The following is an 18199-nucleotide window of genomic DNA, read 5'->3' as shown; positions in this document are numbered from 1 at the left end:
TTAACCAGTTAAAGAGAAGGAATCATAGCATTGTGGAACTGACTTGATTAATTTAAATCCAAACACACACAGTCCTGCCTGGATGCCCTTTGCAATGCCCTTGCACAAAGGAATTCCATTCAGAAGCATTATAACCCACATCCTGCTGTCAGGCCCTTTCAGCTCTGCTGGTCCTCTCAGACTGCCAGCAGCATCTTTAACCCTTTTTATGCTTCCTTTCATCGCATGAAAACAATATCTGTGCTTAGGTTCACACAAATGCTCTACATTTCACTCCAAGTTCTTTCTTTGTGTCCTAGGGAAAAGGTATTTTAAAGTTCCACTAATTGAGAGACTAAAATGGGAACTTATCTACTTTAGAAAAGTGTATTAGAACTTAATCCAGCGCTTCCTCTGGGAATTGTAATCAAAATTAGAATCATGAAATGTTGAAATAAGTTTTTGGCATTAGAGTAAGCTATCATCTATAATACCTTTGACATTTAGATTAAAAACATTGAAGGTTTTATAATCCATGTTTAGTTTTGGGAAAACATCAAAGTTAATTGACTTGTGGGTGAGTTCCAAGTGGTATATGGATACTCTAGTCCTGGATTCTTAAATGAAAGCAAAGTTAAAATTATTTAAGGATAAAACTTTGAATAATTTCAGACTATTACAGTCTGAACTGAGTGAAGTATTCACATGTTGGTCACTCTGCTGGGCTTGGTTGCAGAAGAGGGCAAATATTTGTGTGGGAGAAATTTAGAAAATTGCTACTAGGTGCTTCACATCACATAGAAATGTTAAACTGGAAAAGACCAACACCCTCATTTTAAACAGCAGAAGTCTACTCCCTCCTCCCTGCCCCCCCGCCACACACACACACACACACACACACACACACACACACACACACACACACTTGATTATTCAAGTTCTTAAAGGCCCTTACTTGGTCAACTTCTGCTTCTTCATTACCCAGTTACCACACTCTTCCAGAATACAGATGAAGCCTTTAGGGAAGGTGGTGTAATCCCATTCTCTGGTCTCATTCATTATCATTAATTTTAATTACTGTTTTAAGAGCTTGTGATGTGCCAGTACTTCATTCATTATCTTTGTCTTCATAACTACAGTGTTAGGTATTGTTCTTCTCTTTTTGAAAATTAGGAACTGGCACTTAGATAAGTTAGGGATTTGCCCAGAGTATTAGTTACTCTGAGAAAGTGGGCAGGAGCTGAGGAGGCAGCCTCTCTAGGGTATCATTAGCTAGATACAGGGAAGAGAAAAGGGCAACAACAGGTATTCCTCCCAGGCCTTGTCCGTTGACTTGAAAATGTTATGGCGAATGAGTATGCCATGGGTCAATGGTAAGAGAGAGAGAATTAAGGCAATTTTGGCTTTAATTCTTCAATGGATTCACTATAAGGGAATATGAGGGCACCTCCTTTCTAGTTGCTATTAGCACTAGATGTCTAGGTGAGGAATGTATTGGGGAATCAGGGAACCTAAGTTCTTTCAAAGACCAAACGAAAGAATATAATCTAAAATACTTTGTAAAATGAATATAATTAGGACATAACATTTTTGTTCATTTATTCAATAAGTATTTATCAGAGTGAATGCCAAATGTAAGGTGTGGTGCTATATGGAGAAGAAGAAGGAAATATAGACTTTGTCTCTATTTCTCAGAAGGTTAAAATGAGTAGGAAGATAAGATGCATGATAATAAACAGGCAATAGAATGTTTTAAATGCAATTTGTAAGGTAGAGAACACTGGAATTTCCGAGGAAAAGTCCGTTCCTGATGGAAGAGATGGGTCTTAAAGAGTTGGTAGGGTTTAGATTGGTGGGGAGGAGAGACAGAAGGATGTGATGGGAGTAATAGGTAGGCATGTGTGGGAATTACAGGAGTTAGAGCAAAGGCCCGGGGGAAGGAAAATACAGAGACATACGTGTGTATCAAGTTGTCTCATTGGCTGTAGCTCAGGGCGCCCAGAGTGACAAAGATGTGAAATTTGCACTTGACTCAGTGACCACAGGGGAAGCCTTTGGGGATTTTGGAGTTTCATGGTAAACTGGTAGGGCAATGGTTATGAAGCTAATCAAGGACAAAGTGATACATAGAATGATTAAAGGAGCGAGGCACTGCAGCCAGGAGACCAGAGAGTCATGAGATGACTGGAGCAGATCTAAGCTGGAGGGGACAGCCTGGGACTAGAACAAAGAGGTGACAGATCAGTGAAATTTGGCCACAGACTGGATTTAAGGGTGATGGAAAGTTAGAACTTTTTGCCATTGGAAGTTCTGTGATACCTTTTCATCAAATTAATATGCATTTGTTTTAATTAACAAATTTAAACTCAAATGCTAATCATAAAATCCCATATACCACTGGTTTTTTCCAGTACTTATATGCTTCACTGGAGTTAGGAAACGTGTTGTATCAAGACCAGAGGAGCCAAGAATGTTGTTCATCTGGACTAGAAGTTCAACATAATTTATGAGGCAAACTAGTTTAGGATGAAGGCTGTTTTGCCTTATCATCAGAAAGGTGATTTGGGAGAGAAAGCAGGCTGGCCACTGACTGGTCAAGACTTTAGAAATCCTGGCCAAATAACCCCTCAGAGGTTTTACTTTAACCCCATTTGCTTCTAAATTGGCACTTGCCAACATGATTTCACTTTAGTTTAAGAAACAAGTTAAGCTCAGGACCTTGGTGAACCCCAAGTTTCATTTTAAGGATTAAGGTAGCTGCATGGGAGTTGACGAGATTTATACCTTGAGAGTCAAGGGGTATTTCTTTGGGAAATGTGCTAGGTCTTTCTTTCCCTGTGAAAGAATATTTCCACCTTCTAGCTTTTGTTTTCTTTCAGTTTGAGATATTATAATGTTATTGAGATGTCATTGAAGCCTTGGGATCCACTGGGAAATAGGTAGATTTTCTGAAGTTTAGGACACATACAAGGGGGTAGACAGTTATCCAGGGGAAATAGGTCAGGGCTTGGTGGAGCTAGTGCTGTTACTGGGTAGGTGTTGTGCCTGCTCCCAGCGCAGTGCTGTGAGTGGCCTAATGTGGATATGCACTTCACAACGCCTCCCTGTGCTGTCCTCAGGAATCCAAGGAAAGGAGGTGGTGACTTTTGTAAGAAGTGACCCACCTAAGAAAGAGTTTATGATCTCTGAGAAGGTGGTGAGGTTGCACTGATCAGAAAATTTAGTTGGAGTGTCAAGAGGAAAAAGAACACTGACGAGAACATGACACGGTGAGCTGTTTTGTAGATGAAGAGGAGAATAAAAACGAAAGGAAGCCTAGAACTAGGAAATGGATATTGGGGAAATGAGGCCCTTGTTTTTTCTAAAGCAAGTCTGGCCACCTGGGGCCGATTGTCTCACTGACACTTGATTTCTACTCTTGCTGGGGATCTTTCCTATTCCCTTCAGCCTTGGTAGTGGTCAGAGACCTCTTGGTTTGGTCTTATTTTGGGGCAGGTTCTTCTTAAATCAGTGCCTTTAAAAGAAAAGCTAACAAACCAGCTTTACTATTGGACTATTTCTTTATGACCATCCATCTCTGAAAGAGTCGATACACCTGTCTCTTTTTGGTCTATGTTATATAGATAACCTTCGTTTGCTTTTCCCATCTTAATTCTGTTTGACAGGTGGATCATCTCCCTAGTAAGTTGTCTGAGACACCTTGAAATAGTCTGGCTAGGATGTTAGGATCTAGTCCTTATTCTTCTCAGAGAGCAGGTAAATCAGGATTACAAGTTCAGAACATATTGAAATGAATTTCCACTTTCCAAATTAAATAGTAATTCATATCCATGGTTAAGAAAAACTTAAAAGTTTAAAAATATACAACATAAAAATTGGAGGACTTTCTCAATTTTTTATTGAAACTGCCCGAAGTAACTACCCCTAGCAATTGGGTGTGTATCTTCTAGACATTTTTTTCAATACATATTTCAATAAACAAATATATTTATTTTAAAATTTGAGTCATATATATGATGTATATGTGTGTGTGTATAGATTATTTTCACTTGTATCATGGCAAATTTTGCATATGTATCATTTTCACTTATATATGATAAAATTTGCATGTTTTGCTTCTCAAACTCAGGGTCTCAGGAAAATCAAGTGAGTAGAGAGGAATAGTTCTGTTTTTGTTGTAAAGCTTTTTCAGTTTACCTAAGTTAAGGGAAACCAAAGTATTGTGGGTTTTGTGAGTGCAGACTTTACTATTCTTTCAGAATTCTCCCTCCAAATTTTCAGATATGTTTAAATTCTGTGTAGTTTCCCAGATTGTACAGTGGGGCTGTTTTATTCCATTTAACTAGTTTTGTAAGCAGTATCATTGCAATTCACTTGTATGCTTTTTTTTCCTCACAAGCGAAACATTAAAGGTGGGCTTAGCTTCATCTAAATGGAAGTAGAAATAATAATAGTTTCTTTGAAATAACTTAGATCTAAGGATACAGCACCGAATGACAGCCTTCATATTTTATTGTTATGACTGTCTTAAAGAAGATCTGCCAAGTTACTTGCTTATCTTTACAATTATAGTATTTGCAGTAGAAAAGTTAGACCATGGTAGTGTTTGAAAACATGTCAATCCAATATTCATGGAGAAGAAAACAATAGTTTGCATACTCCCGGCAATAAATTATATACTTATGAAAGCATTGCATCTGATCAGATAAGCATGATATATCATTAGAGACTCAGTTTGATGTTGAAGCATTGTTATTTTAAGCAATTACTTTAAACCTGGTATTTTTTAAGAAGGGGTTGTATTCCCATGAATGTAGGTGACAGAAGCGGGGCAGGACAAATAGTTCAAAGGGAAGATTTCAATTGTGTGTAGCTTGGGGGTTATTAGTAGTAGAAGTAATTCTGCTGTGATGGAAGAGACTTAATCAAGAAGACTGCGTAGCAGGAAGATGGCAGATTTCCTCTGATTTTATCTAGGTGTCATAATTAGGCATTTTGCTGGAGGTGTTTTCTGGGTAAGTGATGTATTGGCAGGGCTTTACTGGAGCTTGGAGATAAATGGACCAGGCAGTTGCTGCCTCCTGGAGAAGTAAATAGAATCAGTTTTCATTGTTATCAGCACACTGACCTCCGAAGGCACAGATGTGAGCTTTCTTTTCAGGGGGAATCAAGTATTCACCTTCAAGAAAAAGGATGTTTTAATACAATAATATTAATGTTTGTTAAATGAGAAAACCATCTATGAATACTTACACTATGGCTACCTGTGAGCATTATTTATTGACCTGTGACTTCATCAGAGTTTCAGCTGTGAGAGGAATATTGCTAATGGATTCATGTAATGACATTTGTCATTAAAAAGTCACATCGTCATGAATAGATTCAGAATTTATTGAGTCCCTTGCTCTGTGTCACACTCAGTGCTCTGTGACAACCTTCGTTTCATACTTAGCAAATCCAAGCCTGGTAGCTCCAGCCCCAGGAAGTTGTTAAAGCAATTAAAGGCTCTGTCTCCCAGCACATTGCTTGGTTACCATAGTATCCTCTGCCTCCAAGTCTCTCCTGATGATGTCAGTATGCATACAGGGGTTGTTCAGAGCATCTACGGGGGGATGATTCACCCTGCAATAAAGCCCCTCTCTCTGTTGCTGGGTTTCCAGTGCGATTTCAGACGTCCCTAGAAATGGAGGGTAAGTGCCTTCTTTTGCATATCAGAGAATTACTAAATGCCTCTATTATTCTGTTTTAGGTGTATGAATGGTTTCATGCTTTCCAAGATATACTACTGCCTGAAATCATAATGTTTTGGAGCATTTCAAGCCAATTTTCTAGAATAGACACAGTTTATACCTTGTGTGTGTGTGTGTGTGTGTGCGTGCGTGCGTGTGTGCTTGCACATGTGGGACAGACATAAAAATAACTGTGAATGCACAATGTAATGCCTGCTACTCTCCCTGGTTGGCAGCAATAGCAAACACGATTGAGCTTTTAATTTTTAAGTATTTGAATTATGTAAATTTCTTAAAGTATGTTGACAGGTGTCACAGCACAAATGGGGCTATATTCCAAGTGTGTGAATTACATATTTTTGTTGATACTTTATATGTTTTATCCAGCTTAAGCAATATCCAGCTTAAGCATTTCAGAGGTCTAAGATAATAGTGGCAGATATTATTAGAAAGAAGGGCCAAGTGAGGATGTGAATCTTTATGTTAGAGAAATTAAAACTTTCGCTGTAGAACAAAGATTTAGTTATGGGGTGACATATGAAGTAGAAAGTATATTGATAACCATGGTTGCATACTTATTTTATAATTTTAATGTTTGTCAAAATATCTCACGACTTGATAATGAAAATAATGCCCCTATCTTGTGATAAATGAAATTAGTGCTTCATGAAAGTTTTCCATACAACATAGTGAGGCTTCTTAAGGATAAACTGGCTAGCTGTGTTCAGCTTTATGGGAAGAATGCTGTAGAATCACCTACAACATTCAAATAGAAGAGCCATGGACAAATATTTTCCTTGAAAAGTTAGTCTTCTGTTTCAGTTGTTTCACTCAGTATGCCTCAGAAAGAGACAATGAATGAGACACAGAGACGGGTTTCTTCCTACCAGCTTCTGAATCTCTCCATTCTGGGAGTTCTGTTCATATGTTAGTCATGCATTATTCCTTCTTCTTGATCCCCAGGGGACTATTTCAGTATATCCTTCACAGAATGTAATACTGTGTTTAAATGGAGGAGGTAGGTAAAGGCAGTTTCTAATTAATCACCGGATAGCCTTGCAAGAAAAAAAGAATGAGAATGGAGTGGATGGGGTGAGGAGCTCTCCTGTATCTTTATGTAGCTTCACCTTTATTCTGTGTTGGAGAGAGACAGATGGCTTTTTTGAGATGTTGGTAAACGGTTTAGAGTCTGTCCATTTCTAGAGGGACATTGATTAAAAATGGCATTTTATTTTTGGAGTCTTCTGGAATATCCCCTGCTGTCTAACTTTGCTTTGCTTTTTGTGTGGGATTGTATTAGTGGACTGGTTATTCTCTTCAGTCCCCTTGCTATAAAGAATCACTGAGAAATACAGCTGTGAGAGTGCAAAAATAGGTTAAAATTTTAAATGTAGTTGCTTGTATGTGAGGATATCTCTCTTATCTTATAAATAATAAATTCATATTTAGTGAATTCCTTTCTATCTGAAAGCATGCTAAAATGCTTTGACTTTTAACTTCTTTGCTAAATTCAGACTTAATCCTGTTTTTGTGTTTGAAAATTTGCCAGTTAATTGCTATTAAAACAAATTCCTAAAAAGTAGAGATAACTTATGATACTACCTAATTTAGGTCATGGCAGCTCAAATAGTAAAGAAATTGAATCTGTATAAACTGTTTCCATATTTTTAAAACCCTTTTTTGAAACACTTTCAGAATGTTTATGTTGAAAAGAAGACTGGTACATTTCAGGGTATATTATATCAGGGCTTTGCTCTTTGTTGTAGTAATGTTTTGGGTGATATGATTTAATCTAAGTAGCTAACTCTACAATAAAAAAATACTTATGCAGCTTTGAACCCTTAAGATATCCATGCAAGTATTCTCCTGCCAACTTGAACGATACAAGTAGCATTTTATATAGAGTGGTCTGTAGAGATTATGGTTTTCTTCATGCTTTAGTCAGGAAATGTTTCCAAGCAGTTTTAGGCAGGGTGGTTTTAAAAACTTGTTTAGCAGAATTTTCATTTTATTTTTATGTCATAATAAGAATGTTTTAACTTTTACAGATATTTAAACTTATTCCTGCTGAAATATAATATGCCAGGTCTGTAGACTTGGTAAAGCATGAGACGAGGAAATATAAATATGGCAGAAAAAAGGATCACTTTGACTCTCTGCAGATGATAAGTTAAAACAAACCAGCACCCAAAAGAATTAGAGGAAGCTGTATGGGAACATGGACCTGGAAACATACATTTTGTCCAATGATAGGAGAGAAACTTAAGCTGTGAGGAATTGGTTATGTGCTTTGCCCAGTTTCATTTTTTAAAATATATTTTATTGATTTTAGAGAGAGGAAAGGAGAGGGTTAGAGAGATAGAAGCATCGATGAGAAACATTGATTGGCTGCCTCCTGCACACCCTTAACTGGGGATTGAGCCTACAACCCATGCATGTGCCCTGACCAGGAATCGAACCATGATCTCCTGGTTCATGGGCCCATGCTCACCCACTGAGCCATGTGTACTGGGCACTTTGACCAGTTGCTATGTCCATTTAATGGCAGAGCCAGGGCTAGGACCTGGAAGCCCACACTCACAGGAGGGTTTTTCGTTTGCATGGCAGTACGCTCACTAGTTGGAATTGAGTACTTTTTCCTAGGCAACTTCTCCCACAAAAGAAGTGATTAAAACAGTGTAATAGCTGGAAACGTGTATTAGTTTTCTTTTGTGGCTATAACAGATGACTTGCAAGCTTGGTTGTGTAAGGAATACAAATTTATTATCTTAGAGCTCTGTTGGTTAGAAGTCGGACACAGGTCTCAATGGACTACAGAATCAAGGTGTCAGCAGGCCTACATTTCTTTCTGGAGGCTCCAGGGGACAATTCATTTTCTTGTCTTTTCCAGCTTTTATGGGCCACCTGCATTCCTTGGCTCATGGCCACCCTCCTTAATCTTCACAGCTAGGAAGTGCAGACCAAATCCTTATACAGCCATCTCTCTGATTCTGCACAGCTGGGAAAGGTTCCCCACATTAAAGGACTGGGGTGATTAGACGGGGCCCATCTGGATAACCCAGAATAATCTTCCCATGTTAAAGCCTTTAATTTTAATCACATCTGCAAAGTTATTTCTGTTATGTGAAGTAACATATTCACAGGCTTTGGGGATTAGGACACAGACATCTTTGGGGATCATTATTCTACCCACCACAGAAAGATTGCAAAATGTATGGCCGAGTCCGTCAATATTAAATTCACAAGTCATATATTTTTACTGACAACTATAGGTGACACTGGGGATTGCCAACTGAGACCATGAAATTTTGACCTAATTGGGTGGATGCAATCTCCCCCAAGGATATCAAGATGCCTCAAGAGAGGTAATGAAGGAAAATCAGATTAGAACGGAATGTTTCACCAGCTCAAACATTCAAAACTCCGAGGTACAGATGTGAGCCTTATAAAATAGCGACACTATTCTCAGTTTAATATTTTTAGTGCGACACTGAGATCAGATGAAGTTAATTAAACAAAACTGATTTGGGATTGCACAAATTCTATTAGTTAACTCCTATGTGAATGAGCCTGGGTTTCTTTAGAAACTGAAGGGTAATGGCTGGGCCACTAGAGACCCAAATGTGAGATCTTGTAACCCTGAGTTTTGAATAACACTGTCGTTCACAGATCTGGATTTAAGCCACATGAGTCACAAGACTCAGCTGATGAATCTGGCAGGTATGCCCTACATGGTTCCCTAGTAAAGCACAATATATTATCATAATAAGTAATGCTAGACTTGAGGCCAACAGCTGAAAAAATAGTTTCTTTTATTGTTCACATCCTGTGTTTACCATAAATTTGAGCCACTTCATAGTACCTGGGTCCATCCACACTAAGTATAAGATAATTTATACCTAGTAGTAGGTTCTACACCTTCTTTGTTAAACACTAGTGGTGAAAGGCGCAGAAGAGGGACTTTTGGACAGAAAGCCTAACATTACATTTTGCTGTGCTTCTCTCAAGTAATGGAGGTGGAAAGAAAACCAGCTGCTTTCCTGCTGGTATTTCTTATTATTTTTAGAATTATTTTCTGGAGGACAGCTGAACAGTGCTGTAGGACATTGGCCTAGAAGACAAGGGTTTGTGGAGGCCACCTTCCTTTGTACGAAGTAATTATTTTAACATTGTTTCTTTTTGGTACTAAAGGACAACCTTAGGATTCAAGATAACAGCAAAATCTGATTTTATGCCATCATGGGATTTATTTGTCAATCAAAATACTATCATTAAAAGAAAATGTTACGTGACAATGAAGTCAAAATTAAAGCGGCGGCTAGTTACACAATGTGCTATATGATAAAATAGCTGTGCATCTATAGAACACATCTCTATAAATAAAAACATACATTTAGTTGAAAGTTTCTTACTTTATGCATTTATTAAACTCACTTCAGTGTTCAGTTTCTTTTATTTATCAATAGTAAGTTACCATTTCAAGTGATGATATAAATAAATAGAAACCAAACACCTTTAAACAGGTTTTAAAATGTACGCAGAATTTTCATTTTAATACTGAATTTCCCCAACTATGGTAAATGAGAGTGAGTAGAGATCAAATCTTTGTTTCCTTAAAAAAGAGAGAGAGAGCAAGAGAGAAAAACCTTCACCATGCATCTACTTTCTCTGTGATCGAAGAGACTGTTTCATCTTTAAATCATTTTAAACTGCCTCGGTTGCTTTACTGATCCTTTAACTTTGTTAAAAAATTATCTTAAAAGTTTATCTTTGAGAGAGATCAGAGATAAAGGAGCTAATGGAGAGAGGAGAGTTTTGAGGTTCTGAATGGTATTTGGTCAGTGGTATTTGATAAGATGGAAGGAGACTTCAAAATCAAAAACTTCAAGGACTCTTATGATTTCTAATTGACTGTTTTGGAAGCTAGCTCAGAGATTTTTGGGTCTAGGGGGATTTTCCTGGAGTGGAAGTAAAGCAATCAAGTTAGTGAAGGAACTAGGCAGTAATCCCACCTTCCTGCTCCAGGGGATCTGTAACCTGAGAGCCACTGAGAGCTCTACTCATTTTCCACAGGACCTTGCAACCATTTGATTTCCTTTAACTTATTGTTGCTTTAATTTGACTTTCATCAATAATTGTAAAAAAAAACACAAACCCAATTACTGAAATTATGAAGAAAATTGTTTTGTGGAGTGCTCCTGTTTCTGCGAGTTTCTGATATGGAAATGAGATTCCCTCCCCCCTTTAATTTCTCTAAGGTAGCCATTTCAAGTGCTAATATAAATAAATAGAACACCTTTAAACAGGTTTAAAAATGTATGCAGAACTTTCAGTTTAATACTGAGTTGTTACATCCTGTGTTTCATTGGAGTGATGATTAATGGAAATAAAGGGTACCTGTTCTGCAAGCAAAATCTGTGGTCTGGAGCAATTAGGGAGAAGAAGGATCAAGATCAAGCAGAAATACCTTGAAGGGTACAAGGGCATGGGAGCAGATGCTTGCCATCTTCTGAGGGATAGTTGCTGTGACCACTGCTTTGTAGGACTGTCCAGGAGATGGGAAAGATAGGGAGGGCTGTGTCCAATGCCTGGTGCTTACTAATCTGTCCAAGATGACTTTACAAAAATCCTAAGCCTATGTTGGGGCTGGAGCCATAGCCATGCTGGAAAATCTATGCTTTTTCTCCATGACAGAGTACAGGAGAGGGAGGTGGGTGCAATTAGGTACCATTAGTCAGCCTTCAATATTCCTAACTAAGGGAATGAGCTCAACAACCAAAAGATGTTTATAAATTCAAACCTCCCAGTAACACATGCATACCACCTATGTAAGCTCAAAAATTTCCAGAGTCCTGGGAGAGAAAGTGACACAGGAATATGACTCACCAGTTGGAATATTAGAGTATGGCAAGAGTCGTGCTGCATTGTTTTCCTTACTGGCAAAGGTCAGTCTTCAATCAAAATGCAATCTCAGTAATTACTATTGAATGCCCTCATGTACCTGACAGTGCACTAAGCACAATGCAGAATTAATCAAAGGACAATGTAACCTCAGATTTCAAGGAGTTTCATCTAAGAGCAGAACTATATATGGAGGAAAATGTTCTTATCATTGAATAATAATTATTGTTTTATTTTCATGGTAATTTTAACCAAGTGGCAAATTCATTTTATTTGCATTCAACTGAAAAGTAAATTTATCCTAAAATTCTAAATGAACTGATGTGTTTTCTTTTTAATATATTTTTATTGATTTCGGGCGGGGGGCGGGGGGAGAGAAAGAGAAAGAGAAACATCAGTGATCAGTGATGAGAGAAAGTCATTGATTGGCTGCTTCCTGTCTGCCCCATACTGGGGATGGAGCCTCCTTGACCGGATCAAACTCAGGACCCTTCCCTCAGCAGGCTGATGCTCTATCCACTGAGCAAAATCAGGTAGGGCCTGATGTGTTTTCTTGATGGCAGACCTACTGTTATCCTGTTAAGCTTTTCATCCCCCCACTTCTCTTAGTCCCATTCGCCTAACTTTAAACTTAATATTTCTTTCTCTTGTGTGCTCTCATAAATGTCTTTTTCTTCCTTTCTCATATACACACAAACACGCAGCGTGCATACACTCACATACACAGAATTACTTTATAAGTGATTCCTATCCTAGTCCTTCTCTTTACTCTTGTTTCCATCTTCCTTTAGGCTCCCCATAACATTTATTGTAAGCAACCCAGCTCCTGTTTATTGAGCGCCTACTGAGTGTAAAGCACCGTGCTCCACACTGAGGCCTCTGTCCCCCTCGCCCCCTCCTTTTACTCCCCCTGTAGACCTTTGATTGTAGTCAGCAGTATTTCCTTTCGATGGGTAGGAGTTAGGTAACATTAACAGAGAGAGCAGGCAGAGGGAAGGGGCACAGCTGGTTATAGAGAGAAGAAATTGAAGATACAATTGGAAATCAAAAAATAGGAACTGAAACAGCACGGCGATTGTGTGGAAATTGGAAGCCTGTTAAGCCAATAGGACAAGGTAAAGAAGTAGCACCAGCTGAGTTATTTTGTGTGTCTTATCAGGCATATTTGGGTGAGCAAAATAGATTGCCATATTTGCAAATTGAAACTTCTGCACTAACTTACCAGTTTATCCTTTCAACTAGTTAATTCCCAGGTTTAAAAACCTCAAAACCTTATCCTTTTTCTTGATATCACTGCAACTATTTCTCTGTCCTGCCTATTACCTGGCCACCATTACTTATTCTTGACTGCTAAACTTTTAAAGTGAAATCCCTACATAATCTTTAGAAACAATTTGTGCTTTATAAATGGAACTTAAAGAGGAAGATGTTCTTATGCCAAGAATCACCATAAAGTAGACTTGATAATTACCTAGAATTACCTCCTAATAATGTTAGCTCTGTGAGTCTTTTCCAGTTAGGTATAACCATTGTTAAAAGACTGTGCAGAAACAGTAGCTTGAAATTTATACAGACTTAGTAAAATGTTGACAATTTGAAGAATAATTGATTTTTCTGGTCAGTGTATTTTCATTGTCACAGTCTCCTGTATTGATTTGGTTTTAAGTGTTATAACAGACATCTCACTTGTTATCTGCCTGAAGATTTTTTTCATCTTATGTCAAAGAAATGTAGGAGTGGTTTTTAACCTTGAGATTTGGGAAAAAGAAAAAAGATCATTCTTGATGAAAGCTTTCACTGAGTTATCCAGAAATTTATACTTAAGCTTCCTGACAGCCAGTAATTATCAGATTGCAGTTACTTTTCAGATGTGTTTACTCTGAGTTGAGGTTTTTCCTATTGATTTGAATCATGAATTAACTCTCACGTTAATCCAGTCATTTACCTCAGAAGTCAGTCTGCCAGCCTGTGCAAGATCACTATGTTACTGCTAGACACACATTTTTAATTCTTTGCCACAAAAGCAATATTGGGCTCAGAGAATTAAGGCATCCCCTGCTTTGAGGAACTTACATTTTAGGGGGAGGGATGTGAATACAAGGAGCATGATACCACATGGATGCAGACACACCTATTTCTTTGTCCCCCTTTACAACAAAAGTGCTAAAGCGTGGCCCATGCATTTGTCTGTGGCACAGTTCTTCCTGGGCTCTCCTGAACCCATTCCTTTCAGAACCCACCTCTCCACCAAAACTGCTCACGTTAGGACCATGAGTGGCTGTCAGGTCATTGCCATGGTCACTTCTCAGACCTCCTCGGAATTGACTTTCTGTATCATGTGAAACGATCATTCTCTACTCCTCCAACATTCTTCTGGGTTTCCTTCAGCTTAACTTGCTCTTCTTCCCCTTCTTGTTATGTTGTTGGCTGGGTCTTCATCACCTTCCTGACTCTAAATGTTGAATATCCGAGGACGCAGTCCTTGCTTCTGGTTTCGCCTCTGTTGAAACTCACTCTCTCAGTGATCACATGCAGTCTCTTGGCTTTAAATTCCATCTGTACACTGACAGTTTCCAAACTCACATTGCTATATGAGCTTCTCTCTTGAAATGTAGACAATTGGAGGTGCATCTAATAGGCACCCTAAACATAATGAGTCCCAGACTCCTGGTCATCCCCCTGTGCTGAACTTGCTCTTTCTACAATCTTCCCTCTATCAATTCTCCCAGAAATAATCAATGGAAACAGTTTGGTATATGTCTCTCCAAGCTCATGTGGCTGAGTATGTTTATTTCTCACCACCACTCTATAATGTCATTTTGTGTATACTGTTTTCTTTTCTTTTACCCTTCCACCCCCAACATTTCCTGAACATGTTTTGTATACTCTTAAGTATTCCTTGGAAACCTAGCATTTAGTAGGTACTTGGTTATACCATAATTTATTAACTACTCTTACTAGATTAGTAAACATTGAATTACTACCATTATATAAACTATGAGTAGTATTCCCATTACAAAAAAGAAAGAGAACAAGCACTTCATCATTCTGGTTTTACACTATCCCAGTATGATAGCCACTAAGCATATGTGACTGTTGAGCACTCAATGTGACTAGTCCAAATTCAGATGTGCTGTAAATGTAAAATACATACCAGGTTTAAAAGACTTAGTTAACAAATTTAAAATGTCTCATTAATAATTTTTATATTGATTACTTGTTGAAATAATATTTTGTTTATTGGGCTAAATAAGAGTAATTTAAACACTGACTTCATCTTTGCCCTTTTCGTTTTTTATTTTATTTCATTTTATTTTTTTTACATATATTTTATTGATTTTTTAGAGAGGAAGGGACAGGGATAGAGAGTTAGAAACATCGATGAGAGAGAAACATCGATCAGCTGCCTCCTGCATGCCCCCTACTGGGGATGTGCCCGCAACCAAGGTACATGCCCTTGACCGGAATCGAACCTGGGACCCCTCAGTCCGCAGGCCGACGCTCTATCCACTGAGCCAAACCGGTGCTGGCTCTTTTCGTTTTTTAAATGTGACTACATGGAGATTAAAAATGATATGTGTGGCTCATATTATTTTCCTGTTGTACAGCACTATTTTAGTTGCTCAGGTTAAAAATCTGGGGGTTATCCTTTCCTCCTCTCCACCTCTTATACTCCACCCATATCCTGTTGATGCTACCTTTAAAATATATCCAGAATATGACCACTTTTCACCTCCACTTCTCCCCCGAGGTCCGTGTCTTGTTTAGCTTCGTGCAACAGCCTCTTGCCTTAATGCTTCTTCAGCCTAATCTCAAAATAGTGGCAAAGTGGTTCTTTGAAAACATGTCAGATCATGTCTCTCTTCTCAAAAACCTCCAATGGCTTCTTTTCTTATTCAGAGTAAAAGTCAAGCCCTAAAACAGCTGGTGACCATCTATCCCAGTGGTTCTCAACCTTCCTAATGCCGCGACCCTTTAATACAGTTCCTCATGTTGTGGTGACCCCCAATTTCATCGTTACAAATTGAACATAATGAAAGCATAGTGATTAATCACAAAAACAATATGTAATTATATATGTGTTTTCCGATGGTCTTAGGCAACCCCTGTGAAAGGGTCGTTCGACCCTCAAAGGGGTCGCGACCCACAGGTTGAGAACCGCTGGTCTATCCCTTGGACTTTATTTCTAACTTTCCCAATCATAACCAAACATGTTTCCCATGTTGGGTCTTTATATTTGCTCTCCCTCAGCTGGAGTCTCTTCCTCCAGATATTTGCAGGCCTCGGCTTTCACACCCTCAGGTCTTTGCCTCACGCCTGTAGGAAGGGATAGGGACCAGGGAGCAATGGAGACAAGAGATCAGATTCTGAATATATTCTGAAGGTGGAGAGGAGAGGTTTTGCTGATGGACTGGGATGTGAAAAAACTGAGGATGACTCCAAAGTTTTTTGGTCTGAACATTGAAGGATAGAGTACCTGTATAGCAGATTATGAAACCTTGTGTGATATTTCTTGATTGTTTTCAATGAAATATAAAATAGTTAATTTTGGTTGGCTTTTTGTAGCCTTGAGTCATTTTTTAGTTCCCAAGGGGGTTATAAATGTGAAAGAATTTACTTTCACCTATCTGTCACTCACCAGGGGTTTCTTTTTTTAAAAAAATTATTAATTTAAAATCCCTCTCTCTCCCGTGTAAAAAATCCATTATTTTCTGAAACTTTTATCCATTACTCTAATGGATTATAGCTGCCTCCTCATCATTTTATTTAATAGAACTATTAGCTGCAGTGAAAAAATTATCAAGCCATGTATACATTTACTTGCATGGGGAAATAAACCTTTAATGTAGCAATATGACAAAGAGTACAATGTATTTTATTCTAATGCAGATTTAGTCACTGGGTCTAATAAATAACTTTTTATATGTAGAACATATTTTCTTTACAAAGGAATTAGTTTGTTGGAGCATGGGAAAGAGTGGGTGATGTGATTTCTAGTCTTACAAAAATTTAAAGTAAAAAAAAAAAGGAAAGGAAAGGTGACCAGCTATTGAAAAGTTTCATTGTCAGTAATAGATTAGTTGCCCTGATGGATGAGGTAGCATTAAATTGAGGACCAGGGTTCTGAATATTATAAAATGGTGATGATTTTAGGATTATAATGGTGAGACCTATTTCAAGTTTTGTGGTTTTAGAACATTTTGAGAGTGTTTCTCTTAATACACTCAATTTTGAATTGTCCTTATTTATGGAAATCTGAAAATGAGTGGATATCTGAATTCCAGAGTAAATCTGAAAAGTGACTCAACACAAGACCAAGCCGTGACCAGTGTGATGGAGAGGTAGCCTACACTGACTGCCTTGTCACCACTTACTCTGGGGCTATAAATGAGAAATAAAATTATGAGAAGGTAGGCAGCATTAAGTGTGGAGGATAATTTGGATAAGAAAAAATAAACTGGGTTATTTTAGCTGAAGTTAAGTATTTTCTATATGATTGTGTAAACTTTCTGATTATTCAAGGTAAAAAGAAACATAATTCTTCAATTATTTATAAAAATAAACCAAACTTCTACAATATCACTAATAGTAACCATTTCTGTCACATTTTAACATGCTCAAATCTTAAACCTTCTTTCCACCCTCTCTCCTCTTTAAGATACTCACCCATCTCCCTTTCCCTATTCCTCCTATTCCTTCTCCTGCCTTCCCCTCCCCTTCTCCCTCTCTTCTCTCTCCTTTCACTGCCAAACCGTATTTACTTCACTTATCATTCACTCAAACTGCTACCCACTTCCTCACTGCTCATTAATTCATTTCAACCTGCTTCAAACCTGGAACTAATCCGTAAAAAGCCATCAATAACTATTAAACGGCTAAATGCAATGTGCCCTTTCAGACCCAAATAACCTCTTGGTAGCATTTGGCCCTATTGATCACCATTCCCAAGAGATAAGTAGGCATGAGAAAGCATTATGAAGTGTCCCTGCCTGTCCTCATGCCACCTTCTATCTGGTATGTTCTTCCCCTCTGCCATACTGTTCCAATGAAAGCCCAGTTAGCTCTCTGAAAGTTTCTTTGAATCCTAACAGATTAGTTTTTCCCTCCTCTCTGCCACCAGTCATGTCTCTTGTTCATACATCTTACTATATGTGTCTTTGTTTTACATTCAGTTATTTATGGTGTTGGCCACGTAGCTAGACTCTGATCTGAGACCATTTAGGGTAGGGGCCATCTTTGTTCATCTTTATACTTTGACTCTCAACATATAATAAGCACTTGATAAGTGCTTATTGGATGAATGAATATATTTTGTTATGGTGCATATTAAGAGTTTAGAAATATTTTCATTGTCCATATTTGTGTGTGCTCACACCCCTTGTCAAATTTCAAAACATAACTGATATACTGAGATTGCTATGAATCACTGAACTTACTCTCTAATCTTTGATGCCAACTATTTCGTGCTAGTGAGAGGATCGAAGACTGAGTTGGGAGAATACAAAAATGGAGAGACAGAGGAGAGCTCTTCCCCTGTGATCCCTCCCTGTGTTCCTTTCTGCTCGCACGGCCTAGTTACAGAGAGCTCC

At 38.2% G+C, this 18199-nt stretch overlaps 1 protein-coding gene across 13 annotated transcripts in view; it reads left to right on the top strand.

The window, feature by feature from the left end:
* The window catches only part of PAM (peptidylglycine alpha-amidating monooxygenase), a 277571-nt gene that overhangs the window by 45857 nt on the left and 213515 nt on the right, over positions 1 to 18199 (top strand). The gene's annotated exons all lie outside the window — the stretch shown is intronic.

The sequence above is a fragment of the Myotis daubentonii genome, chromosome 4 (assembly GCF_963259705.1).
Source record: "Myotis daubentonii chromosome 4, mMyoDau2.1, whole genome shotgun sequence".
NCBI lineage: Eukaryota > Metazoa > Chordata > Mammalia > Chiroptera > Vespertilionidae > Myotis > Myotis daubentonii.
This window is presented reverse-complemented; position numbering and strand designations above follow the sequence as displayed.